We start from the raw sequence: 18,055 nt of genomic DNA, 5'->3' as shown, positions 1-18,055 counted from the left end.
TCATTTTTTGTTTTTTTTTTTTACCATTAGGAAAAAAAAAACCTTGGGGGCTGTTAAACGAGACAGGTGCGCAACCCCCAGTTATGTTCTCTGGCAAAAGAGAAGTCATCCCCTTATATTTCCTTGCCAAGAAGGGACAAGAGACAGACCAAAGTCCACCACCAGCAAGCCATGCCCTCTGCTGAGCCCCGGAGCAGGCGTAGGGTGGGAGAGGGTCTGCAGGACCTGTAGACCCTACTGTCTACTCTCCCAGAACCCCGCCCCCAAGGAGGCTCCGCGGCCCAGCGATACCCACAGAGCATCAAAAGTGATGAATGACAAGGGGCAGAGTGCTCCCGGAGGCTGGGAGGAGCAGCAGCGGCAGGAGGGGATGCTGTCCATAAACCAAAGTCCTGGGGAACTCGAAAGCAAAGACAGGGACAGTGGGGCCAGGCTTCCTGAAGGAGATGGCCTTGAGCTTGGCTTTGAAGGAGGCAGAGATGGGACACCCCTGGTTTCTTGCAACCCCTCTGCTTAGGCTGGATGCAGCGACGAACCATTTATGGAGCTTCTACTCAGCACTTACTCAGTCCTAACAGTGACCCTGTGAGGCGGCAGTAATTCTGCCCAAGTTAGAGAGAGGGAACCTGAGGCCCGGAAGACTGCACTTGTCCGGGGTGGCGGCCTAAAGGTTGAAACCCAGGCTTATATGGCCCCCAGATCCGTGCCGCCCCCACAATACAAAGCTTCTCCCCCAGGATTCGAGCGGGTCCCACTCCCCTCATGACCCCACCCCACACATGTGTGACTTCCACCCTAAGGAGGAGGCTGTGGATTTAAACCCGTATTCATACCTGGTTGGGGAGAAGTGCAGGTGGGCCTGGAACTCGTGACTGTTCTCTGAAATGGGGGCAGTCTTGGGTGGTCCGTGCCCTGAACTTGTGCAGTCTGTGCTAATCCTAATGTCAGAACTGAACTGAATTGTGGGACGCTTAGCTGGTGTTGAAGAATTGTATAATGGGTATGGGAGAAAAGCACACAGTTTAGTGTCAGAAAAAAACAGTATCACACAGTCATTTAAAGAATTTTTTTAAATGGTGCCAAGCGATTGGAGGGGACCCAGGGGCGTCCAGGGCGCCTGCGGGGCTCTTGCTCTCGGCCTGGCCAGCGCTTGCAGCTGTCTGCTGTGTGACAGTTCATGAGCTATAAAGGTAAGTGCCATGTATGATTCTGTCTGGTATTGTTACTTCATAATATGTAATAAATCCCAAAGGTTGTTTTCTAAATTTTAACTTTACTGGTGAGAAAAAAACACATCTCAGGGCTAGATCTGGCCCCCAGGGAGCAAGTTCGCAACCCCTGAGTTAAGTGTTTTCTCCCAGGTGGAGAGCACCCGGCCAGCGAAATGACCAGGGTGCCAGGATCCGTCTCCCAGCTGAGAAGAGCTGGCAGCAGGGGATGAGGACTGTCAGGGCTCTTATGGTCCAGCCCCTCCTCCTACACATAGGTGTCGTTATCTGCATTACTCAGATGAGCCCCCGATGAGAGGCCCCGCATCAAGTCATCATCCTGGGACTTCCCCAGTGGCCCGGTGGTTAGGGATCTGCCTGCTAGTGCCATGGGCAGTGAGTTCAGTCCCTGGTCCAGGAAGATCCTACGTGCCACGGAGCAACGAAGTCTGCACCACAGCTACTGAGCCCGCATTGTAGACCACGTGCCACAACTACGGAAATTGTAAAGAGCCTGTTCTCCAGAACAAGGGAACAGGGCACCCTAGAGCCTATTCTCCGCAACAAGGGAAGCCCCTGAAATGCGAAGCCCAGACGTGGCATCAAGAGCAGCCCCTGCTCCCCGTAACTAGAGAGAGTCCAAGCACAGCAACGAAGACTGAGCACCACAGTTAATTAATCTTTAAAAGTCATCATCTCATTAGGGGCCTCAGCACCTCCAACAAATTTCCAACTCTGTTTATCTCATCTTCAAGAGCCTCCTGCAGGCCTCTGCCTGGAGCAGGGCAGGTGGGATCCCAAGACTTTCTCTGCGGCCTCCTCCACGGGGCCTCAGTTGCTTTCATGACCTTGACTCACTCTTGCTGCAATTTTAATTATTATTTTAACGATGCTTTTCAAAGATCCTTGGCGGCCTTCAGGCACTAAGGTCTCATCAGCCCAAATTCACCCCCATTACTGTGATTAGTATTTTATTAACGGTAATAATTCCCTGCACAAGCCATCAACTTGTCATTAGGCGATTTCAAAACACTTGTCGAGGCCGGCTCACAGCAGGTCAGAGGCAGCGTTTTGCCTCCGTGATTAGAACTCAGCACACGCCATGAGTGGTCTCCACGACCAGGGCCGGGCGCAGTGATGGCACTTCCGATGGCGCCTCCCACAAGAGGATGTTAGGCCGTGCAGGATGCGGCATTCAACAGTGAGATGACCTCTTATTCATTCTTTTCCCACGTGTTTTCTTTGCATTTGACCAGGAGAAAGTCTACCTCACTCTATTTGTCCCTGGAATTTTTCCGTGTGTCTTTAGTACAGACAGAACAGACCCCAGGCTTGGACCCTTGGGCTGGACCTGGTGAAAATTTAATGAAGCCAGTTTGCTTTTTAGGTTATTTTCACGTCATCTTCTATTAAGGGATGTAAAATTTCCTTTTCAAATGAATTTATTTAAGTCATACAAGGTGAATCTAAAGAAAAGATTTTTTTTTAGTTAGAGGAGAATTGCTTTATAATGCTGTGTTGGTTTCTGCCACACAACAGCTCAAAATCAGTCATAATTTTATATATATATATATATATATATATATATATATCCCCTTCCTCTTGAGCCTCCCTGCCCCCCTCCCAATTCCACCTCTCTAGGTCATCACAGAGCCCCAGACTGGGCGTCCTGTATTATATGGCAGCTACCCACTAGCTATCTATTACTGTATATGTGTCGATGATACTAAAGAAAATATTAAAGAAATAATAATCTGGGTCAGAGGTCAGCAAACTGGCCTGCATGCCAAATCTGTTGCACTGCCCGTCTTTGTATAGTTCATGAACTACAAATGTTTTTAATAAATGTAGAAGCTGCTCTGTAACACAGGGAGCCCAGGCTGGGGGAAGGGAGTGGAGAATAAAACATGAAGAATATTTGTGATACGTGACAAATACACGAAATTCAAACTGCAGGCTCCAGAAACCAACCCTTGAATTGCACACATCCGTGTTTATTGATTTACGTTTTACCTACAGCGGCCTCCTGCCACAGTGGCGGAGTTAAGTAGTTGCAACAGAGACCAAATAGCCCACAATGTTTAAAGTATTTATTACTTGATCCTTTACAGAAAAAGTTTTCTGACCCCTGGTTAAGGTGGTTGGCTGACATGGCCAAGATCTTGTGATGGTACCAGAGTGAGTCAATCCCTCGTCAGAACTCTAGGAGGTTCTCATCATTTGTTTCCACCAGTTTACAGGTGAGAAGGAAACCATGGCTCAGAGAGGTTTAGTGACTTGCACAAGGTCACACAGCCAGTCAGCAGAAAGTCAGAATTTGAACCAAGGTCAGACTCCAAAGGGGCATTTGGTGGGCAGGGTTGAACATCACGTATGCTTTGCTGATCTTTCTTGCCACCCATTCATTTTCTTCATGTGCCTCAAATACACCTAGTACTTTCTTTCAAACCTCTATACCTTTGTTCAGACGCCTCTTCTTCCTGTTAACTCCAGCAGGATAGCCCCTCCTCCAGGAAGTCTCTGCTATGGCCCATCCCTCCTGGACCCAGGGCAGACCTCCCTCCTCTCCCCTCCCAACGCTGGTACCTGCGTGTCGGTGGATTTTTCATCATTATTCTTTTTTCTTTTTTTCGCCTCATTGCACAGCATATGGGATCTTAGTTCCCCGACCAGGGATTGAATCTGTGCCTCCTGCATTGGAAGGTAGAGTTTTAATCACTGGGCTGCCAGAGAAGTTCCCATCGTCATTTCTTGATGACATGGCTCATCTGCACAGCTCAGGAAACGCCCTGGAGGGTGGGGATGGTGTCAAGCACAGAGTCCTAACAATTTAGCAGAACAAGACAGGCCTTCCTCGCCTTGCGCCTCGTCTCTGGTCACCTCACCTCTCCCCTGCTTCTGCTTTCTGCTCCTGCAGGACTGAACCACCTGTAATTCCCCAAACCCTTTGAGTTAGCTCAGGCCTCTCTGCCTTTGCACGGCTGTTCCTTCTGCTAGAACATCCTCCCTGCCCCTTCTGCACCTAACTCCTACACATCCTTCAAAGCCCCAACCAGGCATCAGTATGGAGACTGCCGCATACCCCACTCCCACCCCAACAGAGCATACCCTTCCCTCCCCTTGGCTCTCCCATGCCCCCCGGCACCGGTGAGGCCGCAGGAAGGGAGGCTTAGCCTGCAGGCTCCGGACAGTCTGGGGTCCAGTCTGGCTCTTCTCAGCTCTAGTTCTCTGTCATTGCCCCAGTGACTGACCTTGCTCTGCCTCAGCTGCTTTGCCTATAAAACAGGGGTGCTAACAGAAGGCTGCCCCTGGGATCACTGTGAGGCTTGGAGGCAAGGACGCCTGGGAAGCCCGTACCTGGAGAGGCTCCATTACTGCCCGCTGTTTCATTCTTTTCCTCACTTCTTTTCTTTTATCTGGCTGCGCCAGGCCTCAGTTGGGGCACACAGGATTTTCAGGCTTCACCGTGGCCTGTGGGATCTAGTTCCCTGACCAGGGATGGAACCTGGGCCCCGGAATTGGGGGCACGGAGTCTTAACCACTGGACCACCAGGGAAGTCCAGCCTCTCCTGTTACTACTGCACCGTGATTCTGATCGTCAGTTTCTGATTGTCAGCCCTCCAAGTGCTGGGGGCTCTGCGAGAGCCGGGAAATGGCTCTTGTCTCCACGACTCCCCGTGCCCCGTGCAGCAGATTGGGGTGAGATGCTCAGGAACGATTTCCCTCCCCTTCCTCCTCCTCAGCTCCACCCCCACCCCTACTGCCCTCTGGACAAAGCAAATGGGCCCCAGGGTGGCATCAGCCTGCCCAAGTACAAGCCTACTTTCTCACGGGGGTCCCCAGCACAAATCCAGGGCTGCAGGTTCCAGGCTCCCCAGGGCCACCCTGAGAGCTGCCTCCACAGCAGCCCTTCCAGCCTATTGCAAATCCGAAGAGAGTTCCCCATAAACTTGGTTTATGAGCCAGGAAAAAGATCAAGATGCCTGACTTGTTCCTGAGTCACTAAGACCTCAAAGAAGGCCACACCAGCGTCCTTGTTCCCTGTCCAGCCACCAGGCCCTCTCCTGAGAGTGGATCCCCCCCAACCCCATAAATCAGTAATAAAAAAAAAAAAAAAAAAACTGCCTAGCCAAAGACACACCTAAATGCTGTCCTTAACAGCTGGGCTCAGGGCCAGTATGGCAGCAGGCAGAGCAAACCAAAGCTTCCCCAAACCAGAGTCCCCATAAACCTAAAGCAAAGGAGGCAGGTCAGCTGCCTGGCTGATCTTAATGACCCAGATAACCATGATGGTGCGATCACTCACCTAGAGTCAGACATCCTGGAATGAGAAGTCAAGTGGGCCTTAGAAGCATCACTACGAACAAAGCTAGTGGAGGGGATGGAATTCCAGTTGAGCTATTTTCAAATCCTACAAGATGATGCTGTGAAAGTGCTGCACTCAATATGCCAGCAAATTTGGAAAACTCAGCAGTGGCCACAGGACTGGGAAAGGTCAGTTTTTATTCCAATCCCAAAGAAAGGCAATGCCAAAGAATGTTCAAACTACCACATAATTGTGCTCATCTCACATGATAGCAAAGTAATGCTCAAAGTTCTCCAAGCCAGGCTTCAGCAATACATGAACCATGAACTTCCAGATGTTCAAGCTGGTTTTAGAAAAGGCAGAGGAACCAGAGATCAAATTGCCAACATCTGTTGGATCATTGAAAAAGCAAGAGAGTTCCAGAAAAGCATCTACTTCTGCTTAATTGATTATTCCAAAGCCTTTGACCTTGTGGATCACAACAAACTGTGGAAAATTCTTCAAGAGATGGGAAAACCAGACCACCTGACCTGTCTCTTGAGAAATCTGTATGCAGATCAGGAAGTAACAGAACTGGACATGGAACAACAGACTGGTTCCAAATTGGGAAAGAAGTACGTCAAGGCTGTATATTGTCACCCAGCTTATTTAACTTATATGCAGAGTACATCATGAGAAACGCTGGGCTGGATGAAGCACAAGCTGGAATCAAGATTGCCGGGAGAAATATCATAACCTCAGATATGCAGATGACACCACCCTTATGGCAGAAAGTGAAGAGGAACTAAAGAGCCTCTTGATGAAAATTAAAGAGGAAAGTGAAAAAGTTGGCTTAAAACTCAACATTCAAAAAAACTAAGATCATGGCTTCTGGTCCCATAACTTCATGGCAACTAGATGGGTAAACAATGGAAACAGTGTCAGACTTAATTTTTTGGACTCCAAAATCACTGCAGATGGTGACTGCAGCCATGAAATTAAAAGACGGTTACTCCTTGGAAGAAAAGTTATGACCAACCTAGACAGCATGCTAAAAAGTAGAGTCATTTCTTTGCCAACAAAGGTCCATCTAATCAAAGCTATAGTTTTTCCAGTGGTCATGTATGGATGTGAGAGTTGGACTATAAAGAAAACTGAGCACCGAAGAATTGATGCTTTTGAACTGTGGTGTTGGAGAAGACTCTTGAGAGTCCCTTGGACTGCAAGGAGATCCAATCAGTCCATCCTAAAGGAGATCAGTCCTGAATATTCATTGGAAGGACTGATGCTGAAGCTGAAACTCCAATACTTTGGCCACCCAATGTGAAGAACTGACTCATTGGAAAAGTCCCTGATGCTGGGAAAGATTGAAGATGGGAGGAGAAAGGGAGGACAGAGGATGAGATGGTTGGATGGCATCACCGACTCAATGGACATGAGTTTGAGTAAGCTCCAGGAGTTGGTGATGGACAGGGAGGCCTGGCGTGCTGCAGTCCATGGGGTCGCAAAGAGTCGGACACGACTGAGCGACTGAACTGAACTGAGATGTAATTTACATACCACAGGATTCACCCATGCATAGGGAGTAATTCAGTGTGCTTTATTATATTTTACAGAGTCGGGCCCCCGTCACCACAATCCAACGTTAGAATGTTGCCCGTTTGCAGTCACTCTCCGTTTCCCCACAGCCTGCCCCACAGCCCCAGGCATTCTTGGAACTGTCTCACGTTGGTATAGATTTGTCTATTCTGGACGTTTCGTGTAAATGGAATCATACAACATGCGGTCGTCTGAGGCTAGCTTCTTGCATTTAGCATGCTTTTGAATTCATTCATTTTGTAGAGGTTTCAATATTTCCATCTTGTTTGTATTCTATGGAGTGAAAATACCAGGTTTTGCTTCTCCATCTGCCAGCTGATGGACGTTTGCATTGTTTCCATTTGGGACCATCATGAATAACCCTTCGATGAACATTTGCGTGTGAGTTTGGGGTGGATACAGGCTCTCATTTTTCTGAAGTGGGTAACCAAGGGTGGAATCACTGGGTCACGGGCTCCCGCTATGTCTACAATTTTGAGAAATTGCTTTTCCAAAGCAACGGCACCGCCTCACCTTCCCACCAGCCGTGCACGCGGATGCCATCTCTGCACACCCTTGTTGACACTTGTTACTGTCTGGTGGGTGTGAATCGTGTCTCACTGTGGTCGTGACCTGCATTTCCCTAATGACTAAGGATGTAGGGCAGCTTTTCGTTTGCTTATTGGCCATCTGTCTATCTTCTTTGGACGCATATCTATTCAGATTCCTTTGCCCATTTTTTAATTGGGTTATGTGTCTTCTTCATCAGTCCCCTTTTACAGATTAAAGGACTGAGGCTCAAAGAGGCAGAGCAGCTAGCCCATAGCACCACAGCTTGTGGGGGGACCGGGAGCCTGACCCCTAAGTGCTGCCCTTGGCACCACTGCAGGCCACCTGCAGATCCCCATTTGACCTTATTCCCTGTGGGCATGTTTGGAGCTTGTTAGGAGTTGAATGGCTTTTTGGAACTGGGGAACTTGAGGGGGTCTGGGGGACATCCCTCTACCTTTAGAAGTCTGTGATGCCCAGAGAGAAAAGCACTTGGCCCCTGCCCAGCAGCCTGCGCCCCTCCGCAGCACCAGGACCCGGTGATAGCAGCGTCACTCTCTCAGGCCCTTGGTGTCGGAGGACGCGTGTCTTGGACCACGTGGCTGCACCCTGCCCTCTCCCCTGGCTCCTAAAGCCTCTCCATCTGCCTCCCTCTCTGCCCTGCACTTGGGAGCCTGGCCTGCTTTCTCCTGACCTCAGGCCTTGGCTCGGCTTCCTGGCCCCTGTTCTGGTTTTTTCTCCATGGTCCAGTGACTCCCCTGATGGCACTGGGGCCCAGCCCACCGGCCTGAGCCAGCTCTCCTCCAGAAGCCCCCTCGATCAGTCCTCTCAGCAGACAGCGTCTGGGCGCCTGCTCAGAGCAGGACAGCAGGGGCCCGGAACAGACGGGATATGGTCTGTGCCCTTGACAGGCGGATGAGGCAGAATCATAAAGGTTGACAGCCAGTGACGGTTTTGCTTTTTAGTTTGTTTTGGCTGTGCTGGGTCTTCACTGCTGCTCGAGGGCTTTTGTCTGGTCGTGGTGAGCAGGGGCCACTACTCTCCGGTCTCAATGCAAAAGCTCCTCGTTACGGTGGCTCCTCCTGTCGTGGGGCAGAGGCTCTATGGTGCACGGGCTTAGCAGTTGGGGCACACGGGCTCAGCTGCCCCACAGCACGTAGGATCTTCCCAGAGCAGGGACTGAGCCCAGGTCCCCTGCGCTGGCAGGCAGATTCTTAACCCCTGCACCACCAGGGAAGTGCCGCCAGTGACGTTTTACAGGAGCCGTAACGGATGAGAAAAGTCCGTACAAGGAATCACAGGGTGAGGGCTGGGAGGCAGAGGGAAACATGGACAGACTCCGCATCGGAGGGCAGAGGCAGGAAGGGCGTGCCGGGCAGCAGGAACAGCAAGAGCCGTGGCGGAGAGGCGCGAAATCTGCGGAACTGCAAGCAGCTCGGGCTGTGGGTGTGAAGTTCATACCCGGGATCTGGTAAAGCTGGAGTCATGGAGGACCTTGCCATACACAGGAATTTAGAGCGGTGGGAGTGAATAAGGGTTTTAAGATGGGGATGGACTTGGTCAAATCTGTGCTTTAGGAAAATACCAGCTGGTGATCCATGTCATCAAGTGCAACCCACGACTCTCCACGAGGTATTCTGTGGCTGCCGGCCCATCCCATCCCACTTCCCAGCCTGTTCACTCTCCTGCTCTCCTAGAAGAGCATTTCACACCTCCTCTCTCTCAAAGCTCAGACACCTCTTCCCCATCCTCCTCCTCAGCTAATGGCCTTCCTTCCTATATGCTAAGGAAGCAGAAGCAAGCAGAACAGACGGCTCACATCCGTCCATCACTTCCTTCCAATCTAGGTGACTCTGCTCCGCACTCCCACCGTGGTGTTAAGTGAACTCTCCAGCTTGCACCTGAGTCCCTTTCCTCCATCTGTGCAAGGGAGCTGTGTGTCCTCCCCATACAAGGACATCGCCCGTCAGCTGGCCCCTGTCTGCTGGGTCATTCTCATCACCATACAAATCTCTATCTCACCATAAAGTCATTTCTCAACAATTTTTTTTTTTTTTTGACCCTGCATCCCCTCCAGCAGTGGGCCCATTTCTCTGATCATTTTCACGGTACAATTTCTCAAAGGAGTTTTGGATGTTTCTCTAGACACATTCAGTTTAAAGAACGGAATCAATTCAAAGAATCACACTGAACATGGAGCGGGAGATTATAAAAGTACAATGGCTCTCGGCTCTCGGCTGGGAGGAGGCAAAGGTGTACCTTTCTTCGGTCGTCCCGAATCCGGGTTCATCCGACACCAGCCGCCTAAAAATAATAAGAATAATAAAAGTGACCATGGACGTTTGAAAAAGAACCAAACAGAACTCCTAGGAGTGAAAAATATATCAAGTGAAATTTAAAAATCAATGGCTGGATGAAATAGCAGATCATGTAGAACTGAACAGATAATTGGGAAAACTAAAGATACATTTGAAGAAGCTTATCTAGAATGTGGAGCAGAGAGATAAAATTATAAACTACAGGAAAAAAAAACTAAAGACGTGGAGGATAGAGTGAGAGGGTGTGACGCGCATCTCTTTGGAGTTCAGTGAAGAGGCTGAAAAGCAATCCTGCAAAAGATGCCCACTTCCTAAGGCCTGGGACTTGTACATGTTACCATATAGGGGATCTTTGTAGATGCAATGAAGAGCCAGAGGACAGGGAGGTTAGCATAGATTATTCTGAGCCCCTGAATGTTATCACTCATATTCTTATGAGAGGGAGGCAGAGGGAGATTGGACCACACACAGACAAGTCCAGAGGAAGACAAAACAGAGAGCGGTTTGAAGACACCGCCCTTGAAGACTGGAGCGATGCTGCTACAAGCCAAGGGGGTCGGCAGCCACCAGGACCTGTAAGAGACAAGGAACGTATTCCCCCTGCAGCCTCCAGAGAAAGCATGGCCCCACCGACACCTTGGTTTCAGCCCAATCATGTTAGTTAGGACTTTTGGTCTCCAGAACTGTGAACGAATAAATGTCTGTTGTTTTAAGTCACCAAGTTTGTGGTCACTTGTTAACAGCAGCCGGAGAACACTCATACAGTGGGAGAGAAGCTTAGCTGAAAAGATAACAGCTAAGAATTGTTTACAATTGAGGAAATACATGAATGATATGTATTGTAATACATGAAGCACAGTAAACCTAAAGAAAGGTCAAAGTTTAAATTCACACGTACGCATAACATAATGCACCTGCAGAATACCATTGTCAAAGAGAAGATACAGTCAGGGGGGAAACCACAGATGATTAACCAAGAAACACGGATGCTTGGACAGCTAACTTTTCAGTATTAACACCTATAGCCAGAAGACAGTGGAATAATGTTTTCAAAGGGTCAAATAATTGTCCTATAGTGAAAATAATTGTCCCTAAGATTGTATACCCAGAAAAACTCTTTCAAGAACAAAGAGAAAATCTTCAAACAAATAAATTGGGCGTCTTGACCACCAATAAACTTTTCATCAAGAGTAAGTCAGACAGAGAAAGACAAATATAAGACATCACTTGTGGAATCGAATAAAAAACGACACAAATGAACGTATTTACGAAACAGAAATAGACTCACAGATCTCAAAATCAAATTTATGGTTACCAAAAGGGAAAAGTCGGGGGACATGATAAATTAGAAGGTTGAGATTAACATACACACTGAGCTTTCCTGTGCTATGCTGTGCTAAGTCATTTCAGTCGTGTCTGACTCGGCAACCCTCTGGGCTATAGCCTGCCAGGCTCCTCTGTTCATGGGATCCTCCAGGCAAGCATACTGGGGCAGGTTGTGGTATCCTACCTCCAGGAGATCTTTCTGACCCAGGGGTCACACCTGCATCTCCCGCATTGGCAGGCAGGCTCTTTGCCACTAGCACTGCCTGGGAAGCCCCACCATGGATACTTACAATACATACATACAATATATGCATACAGTAAGTAACTAATATGGACGTACTATATAGCACACGGGATTCTGCTCAATTGCTAAGTCGCTTCAGTCGTGTCTGACTCTGTGCGACCCCATAGACGGCAGCCCACCAGGCTCCCCCGTCCCTGGGATTCTCCAGGCAAGAACACTGGAGTGGGTTGCCATTTCCTTCTCCAATGCATGAAAGTGGAAAGTGAATGTGAAGTCGCTCAGTCGTGTCCGACTCTTAGCGACCACATGGACTGCAGCCCACCAGGCTCCTCCGTCCATGGGAGTTTCCAGGCAAGAGTACTGGAGTGGGGTGCCATCGCCTTCTATGATTCTACTCAGTACTCTGTCATAATTTATATGGGAAAAGAACCTGAAAAGAATGAAAAAATATATACGTATAACTGATTCACTTTTCCGTATATCTGAAACTAACACAACATAGTAAATCAACTACGCACCAATTAAAAATTTTAAAGCAACTTTCACCCAGGGAACTTTAAAAAATGTACATCAGGTTGAAGGAAAATGATCCTAGATGTAAGGTTGGAAATATAAAATAGAACAATGGAAAAAAGGGCAACCATGCAGGGAAATATAAACCAATGTTAACTAAATAAAATATAATACCTGCACAAATTAATTTATCACTCAACGCAGTTTCAAATAAACTCCCAACCAGGTGTTCATGACATGGAACAATCTCTTTCTATAATTTACAAAGAAGGACACAGGGCCGAAAGGAGCTGAGACATTCCTGAAGAATTACCAGGAGGAGGACTTGGCCTCCCAGGCATCAGCACACACAACATCCAGGGGCCTCTAAGCCTTGGTTTAAAGCCCTAGTCATTGGAGTAGCGTGGCCTTGGCTCAGAGACAGACACACAGGCCAGGGATCAGACGAGCGCGTCCAGAAACAAGCTCAAGCGTAATGGAAATGTGATCTAGAGAAGCTGTGGTTTTCAAAAATAATGCAGAAGATGAACTGTTCAATACAGAGAGCTAGAATGGCTGCTTATCCAAAAGGGAAAAACGGAAATTAGATCCTTATTTATATAACATCAATTCCTTTGGCTAAAGACCTAAACATGCAAGGCAAAGTTTTAGAAGAAAGTAGAGGAAACTATGTTCTCAGGGGAGGAAAGGACTTTTTTAAAAGCACACCAAAAGCACAGACCTCATCAATAAGTTCCACTACGTTAAGAACAAGAATTCCTATTCACTAAGACACATCATTTAGAAAGCAAACAGGTAAGCCACAGACTGGGAAATGACTAGTTGAAATGCATGTACTTTACAAAAGATCAGGATCAGAATATATGAAAAGCTCCTAAAGAATCAATAAGAAAAAGATGACACAGCAGAAGAAGACTAGAAATGTAAGCTAGCATTGCACAGACAAGGAGACGAGCACTGCCAATAAGCATTCGATCTCACCACGAATCAGGGAAATGCAAACCCAAAAGCTCCACCGTATGCCAATTTACACCCACCAGGTTGGCACCTGCACCAAAGTCTGACAATGCCAAGTGTTGTCAGGGTTGTGGGACAATGCAAGCTCTGTGCACCGCTGTGGGAGTGTTCATTCATGCAACCACTTTAGAGAGAAGCTTGGCGTTGTCTGGTCAAGTTCAGATGCGCGTATCTTCCAACCCAGCATTTCTATTCCGTGTGCCTCACCTAGAAACTCCTACACATGTGCATCGGGGGTGCAATAAATATTACTGGCAGCAGCCCTATGTCCACCAAGACAAGAACGGAGTCATGACCTGTGGTTTGTTTGTACAGTAGAGTGCGTTACGGGGGTGAAAACGCACGCACGACAGCTCTACTCAACCGTATGAATGAGTTTCATAAACAAAAGGTAGATCAAAAACATGCGTGCTGTAGGAAAATGCAGACAGCCCAATTCTGTTTCTGCAAAGTTCAAAGGCAAGCAAAACTAGACAATATGTTTCTTAGGACTGCATCCAGCTGTGAGAAGACTATAAAGAAAGGGGCAAAGAAGTGACGAATCCAAAACTCAGGGTCGTTATTGCCTCTGGATGAGAGGAAGAGGCAGATCAAGGAGAGACATGGGCAAGCTTCAGGAGTTAACAATGTCAGCTCTCCTAAGTTGCAAGGCGGGTATATGCATTTATTATTATTATTTAATTTACATGTTTACATGGCTCAGTTCAGTTCAGTCGCTACGTCCGACTCTCTGCAACACCATGGACGGCAGCACGCCAGGCCTCCCTGTCCATCACCAACTCCCAGAGTTCACTCAGACTCATGTCCATCCAACCATTTCATCCTCTGTTGTCCCCTTCTCCTCCTGCCTTCAATCTTTCCCAGCATCAGGGTTTTTTCTAATGAGTCAGTTCTTCGCATCAGGTGGCCAAAGTATTGGAATTTCAGCTTCAGCATCAGTCCTTCCAATGAATATTCAGGACTGATTTCCTTTAGGATGGACTGGTTGGATCTCCTTGCAGTCCAAGGGACTCTCAAGAGTCTTCTCCAACACCACAGTTCAAAAGCATCAATTCTTCGGTGCTGAGCTTTCTTTATAGTCCAACTCTCATACGTGAGAGTCCAACATCTATACATGACCACTGGAAAAACCATAACTTTGACTAGACACACCTTTGTTGGCAAAGTAATGTCTCTGCTTTTTAATATGCTGTCTAGGTTGGTCATAACTTTTCTTCCAAGAAGCAAACATCTTTTGATTTCAAGCCTGCAGTCACCATCTGCAGTGATTTTGGAGCCCAAAAACAAAGTTTCTCACAGTTTCCACTGTTTCCCCATCTATTTGCCATGAAGTGATGGGACCAGATGCCATGATCTTCGTTTTCTGAATGTTGAGCTTTAAGCCAATTTTTTCACTCTCCTCTTTCACTTTCATCAAGAGGCTCTTTAGTTCCTCTTCACTTTCTGCCATAAGGGTGGTGTCATCTGCATATCTGAGGTTATTGATATTTCTCCCGGCAATCTTGATTCCAGCTTGTGCTTCTTCCAGCCCAGAGTTTCTCATGGTGTACTCTGCATAGAAGTTAAATAAGCAGGGTGACAATATACAGCCTTGACGTACTCCTTTTCCTATTTGGAACCAGTCTGTTGTTCTATGTCCAGTTCTAACTGTTGCTTCTTGACCTGCATACAGATTTCTCAGGAGGCAGGTCAGGTGGTCTGGTATTCCAATCTCTTGAAGAATTTTCCACAGTTTGTTGTGATCCACACAGTCAAAGGCTTTGGCATAGTCAATAAAGCAGAAGTAAATGCTTTTCTGGAACTCTCTTGCTCTTTCAATGATACAGCAGATGTTGGCAATTTGATCTCTGGTTCCTCTGCCTTTTCTAAAACCAGCTTGAACATCTGGAAGTTCATGGTTCACATATTACTGAAGCCTGGCTTGGAGAATTTTGAGCATTACTTTACTAGCATGTGAGATGAGTGCAATTGTGTGGTAGTTTGAGCATTCTTTGGCATTGCCTTTCTTTGGGATTGGAATGAAAACTGACCTTTTCCAGTCCTGTGGCCACTGCTGAGTTTTCCAAATTTGCTGGCACATTGAGTGCAGCACTTTCACAGCATCATCTTTCAGGATTTGAAATAGCTCAACTGAAACTCCATCACCTCCACTAGCTTTGTTCATAGTGATGCTTCCTAAGGCCCACTTGACTTCACATTCCAGGATGTCTGGCTCTAGGTGAGTGATCACACCATCGTGGTTATCTGAGTCATGAAGATCTTTTTTGTACAGTTCTTCTGTGTATTCTTGCCATCTCTTCTTAGTATCTTCTGCTTCTGTTAGGTCCATAATGTTTCTGTCCTTTATTGTGCCCATCTTTGCATGAAGTGTTCCCTTGGTATCCCTAATTTTCTTGAAGAGATCTCTAATTTTTCCCATTCTATTGTTTTCTTCTATTTCTTTGCATTGATTGTTGAGGAAGGCTTTCTTATCTCTCCTTGTTATTCTTTGGAACTCTGCATTCAAATGGATATATCTTTCCTTTTCCCCTTTGCCTTTAGCGTCTCTTCTTTTCTCAGCTATTTATAAGTTCTCCTCAAACAACCATTTTGCTTTTTTGCATTTTTTTTCTTGGGGATGGTCTTCACATCACAGCCTCCTGTACAATGTCATGAACTTCCGTCCACAGTTCTTCAGGTACTCTATCAGATCTAATCCCTTGAATCTATTTGTCACTTCTACTGTATAATCGTAAGGGATTTGATTTACATGGCTGAATGTCCTTTAATTTAAAAAAGGAAACACAGGGTATTCCCTGGCAGCCCGTTGGTTAGGGCTCCTCGCTTCTACTGCAAGGGACATGGGTTCAATCTCTGGTCAGGCAACTAAGATGCTACATGCCAAACAACACAGCCAAAACAAACAAACAAAACTGTAAAAAAATAAAACAGGAAATGCGACTACCACACACAGACACCCATACTCTCTGGCAACCGTGAGGATGGTGTGGAGTCCAGAGAGAGAGACTGGAGAGGGGAGCCTGGCCACGAGGCTTTGCCTCTCTGGGGGCTTGTGAGTATCAAACAAAATCACGAGTGTTAAAATGCTGAAGAATGGTGCCTAGCCCACGATAACACGGTCTGTGTAAGTGTTCGCTCTTATCGCAGTGATGAGGGCTTGGTGGGGGACGACGGTCGTGGGGACAGGAGGAAAGGAATGTATTGAGAGATCTGTGCAACTTGGGGTGATTGAACCGGGGGAGGGGTGAGGGTCAGTAATGACTCTATTATTTCATTATGTGTCTTTCATGGCAGTAAGAGCTCTGAGTCCTAACCGCTGAACTGCCAGGGCATTCCCTTGTTGTATTTCTTAATACACTTAGTATTTGCAGAAAGCCACACAGAGACCAATAGAGGAGAAGCAGAGGGGGCTTGCAGACCTGGTGGCTATTGCTCATGCCGTGACTGGGTCACATGGGTGAGTCCTTCTGTTTTGGCTGCCCTGGGTCTTCACTGCTGCGTGTGGACTTTCTCTCGTTACAATAAGCTGGGGCTCCTCTCTGGCGGCAGGGCGTGAGCTTCTCACTCCAGGGCCCTTCCCGTGGCAGAGCGTGCACTCTAGGGTGTGCGTGTACCGCAGTCACGGTGCTCAGGCTTAGTTGATCCACAACATGTGAAATCTTCCCGATCCAGGGATTGAACCAGTGTCCCCTGCATTGGCAGGCGGATCCTCAACCACTGGACCACCAGGGAAGTCTGATGGTTATGTGTGTGTGCGCTGCCCTGAGAGAAGTAGATTGGAAAGGTCATCTAAAGGATGGGAAATCAAGGATTTGCTGGAGGCGCCTTCCCCAAGCCTGTCCTTGGAGCCAGGGGCAGATGCCAGAGCTCATGGTCAAGGCTGCTCCAGCCCTCGGGAAAACTCAGAGTCTAAGTAGTCCTCTTTGGGGCTCGCTGCAGAACCCTTCCTCCCTGCCCCTTCAAAATGGCCCTCCCTTATTTGGGGAGGTATACACATCTTTGGGGGCTTTCCAGGTCACTCAGTGGTAAAGAATCCACCTGCCAATGCAGGAGATGAGAGTTCAATCCCTGGTCTGGGAAGATCCCCTGGAGAAGGAAATGACAACCCAGTCCAGTATGCTTGCCTGGAGAATTGCACGGACCGAGGAGCCTGGCGGGTACAGCCCATGTGGTTGCAGAGTTGGACACAGCTTAGCTTAGCGACTAAACAACAACATAGCTTTTGAGGTGGCTACCCTTGGAAGTGAGATTCTCAGCGGTTAAAGCGTCTAAGCACATTCGTGTCAGAACCCTGTCTCTGTGGGCCTCAGGGGAACCTGACTCCTGAACTGGGATCTCCGAGGACGGGGTCTTTGAAGATGCTCCCGGGGGCCTTGGCCCTCCCAGCCACACGTCAAAGCTAACCTTGACGCAGGCTGCACGGTCCGTCCCTTCCCCCACCCACCCCCACTCAGACAGCATTCCCTCCCTCCTACCCTCCCAAAGGAAGAGAAGAAATGATCATCAAAGGCCAGTGGCCGCTGAAGAGGCAACACCAAGAGCCGCTGCACGCTTGGGAGAGAACGCTGCATCTCCTCCTCGTGGCTTCGGGTGGTCTACATGGTCAGAGAAACTTCTCCAGTAACCAACTATAGCCGTGATGCCTGAAAGCATAGTCTTATGGTTTGTCTTCCTGTTACTGGAACCGTAGATCAGTTCTGGAAGGGACTTCAAAAGGTCATCTGGGCAGCTCTGCCTCTGAAGAGCAACCTGGACCAGACACATCTCCTCTGTCTCTGAAGGTTCCTATGAGGGAAACGCTGCTGATGCTCTCTGGATAAGAAGCTGCTCTTGCAACGCCTTGAGGCAAAGGGGACCAGTTGGAAACATCCTGCCTTGGGCAGCCTGCAGTGGGTTCCCATTTATGGAAGGCGACGGGCACTGCAAATCAAAGGCTTTAAAAACAGCTTCAGCCCGCATAGTTTCCGAATAAAACGATCCTAAATAAACAACCGGACAGCTGAATTAAGATGCACTT

General features: G+C 48.0%; 1 non-coding gene across 1 annotated transcript; it reads right to left on the bottom strand.

Annotated features, from left to right (window-relative positions):
- Positions 1-17,483: 17,483 nt before the first annotated feature.
- LOC133236352 (small nucleolar RNA U3) lies at positions 17,484-17,697 on the bottom strand. Its single transcript, XR_009732852.1, has one exon. It is a non-coding gene; the product is annotated as a small nucleolar RNA U3 (small nucleolar RNA).
- Between the last annotated feature and the right edge of the window lie 358 nt (positions 17,698-18,055).

This window comes from Bos javanicus, chromosome 2 (assembly GCF_032452875.1).
Source record: "Bos javanicus breed banteng chromosome 2, ARS-OSU_banteng_1.0, whole genome shotgun sequence".
Taxonomy (NCBI): Eukaryota; Metazoa; Chordata; class Mammalia; order Artiodactyla; family Bovidae; genus Bos; species Bos javanicus.
Note: the sequence above shows the minus strand (reverse complement) of the source record. Positions and strands in the feature narration are given on the sequence as shown.